Source organism: Polyodon spathula, chromosome 3, assembly GCF_017654505.1.
Source record: "Polyodon spathula isolate WHYD16114869_AA chromosome 3, ASM1765450v1, whole genome shotgun sequence".
Lineage (NCBI taxonomy): Eukaryota > Metazoa > Chordata > Actinopteri > Acipenseriformes > Polyodontidae > Polyodon > Polyodon spathula.
In genome coordinates this window covers 18,013,853-18,014,969 of record NC_054536.1, presented here as the reverse complement: position 1 = coordinate 18,014,969, position 1,117 = coordinate 18,013,853, and positions in this window count along the sequence as shown.

Below are 1,117 nucleotides of genomic sequence, written 5' to 3'. Positions count from 1 at the left end.
GATGAAGGTATTCAATAGTGGTGAACAAATTGCATGTATAAATATTGCACCCAATAAATGTATTGTATGATTTGTCTTCAGTGTACACAATCAATTGCTGACCACTCGAGGTGGTCAAGTAATAGATGGTCAAAGACCATGAAATAAGGTCTTTCTATTCATTGGAATGCCACTAGTCTTGGAATATGCAATAAATATTTATTGCATAAGATCACATCCCAAAACGAACCAAGCCAGTGTAACATTGTACCGAGCCAAGCATTCAGTACAAGCAATGGGGAAGAAATGACAACCCAATATTCACTGAGCACAGGGGTTTGAGAACCAGTAAGGAAAGAAACATTCTCCATTCCATGCAAACACTCGGATTGTCATTAGTCGTGGCAAGTAAAAAAAAAACCCTGCAGCTTATACTGAGGGGGGAAAAAATAAGTAAACTCTCTCTCTCTCTCCAGTGCTCAAAGTAAACTTGAGATCTAGTTCCAAGTCCGTGTAATCGTACCATCCTCTAGGAAACTCCTAAGCATTCTTTGTTTCAAACCCAATCCCGGGAACCTGGTCGTCATGACCTCCACAGCAGTAGGTAGTTCTATGAACTAATTTATTTGCACACTTACTCTAGGAAACAACCAAACCTGGCCATGGTTAATTGTCAAACCGCCATAACTTTTTAAATGATTTCTGACTCGGACACTCCTTCCTCTCCCGCCATGCACTAGCAGTGCTACCTGGATCCTGGAAATCCTAATGTCGCTGCCCCTTTATCTTGTGGCAATGTTTATTTTCAGTTGAACACATGGCACATATTTGACCGATCGTCACAATAACAAACGTGTAAGTCTTTGGCGGCTTTAGGATGCAGTCCTTTCCTAAAATACATGCCTCCTGTTCACCCATCAAGCGCCATGCCTTGAAACCCAGTGTGTCATTGCCTTCTAATGTGTCTTCCTTCTTTGCAGCTGCCTGGCCAGTGGAGACTCCTACAAGACCCAGTTCCACCCAGTGTCTGCCAGCGCTCTCGCAAAGAGCCCCCACCACCTGAAGAGGCTTGAGATCCAGGCTCTGTCTGTTGAAAACCATGCCCTGTGGCAACAGGTTGGTGGCATTCGGCGAGCTC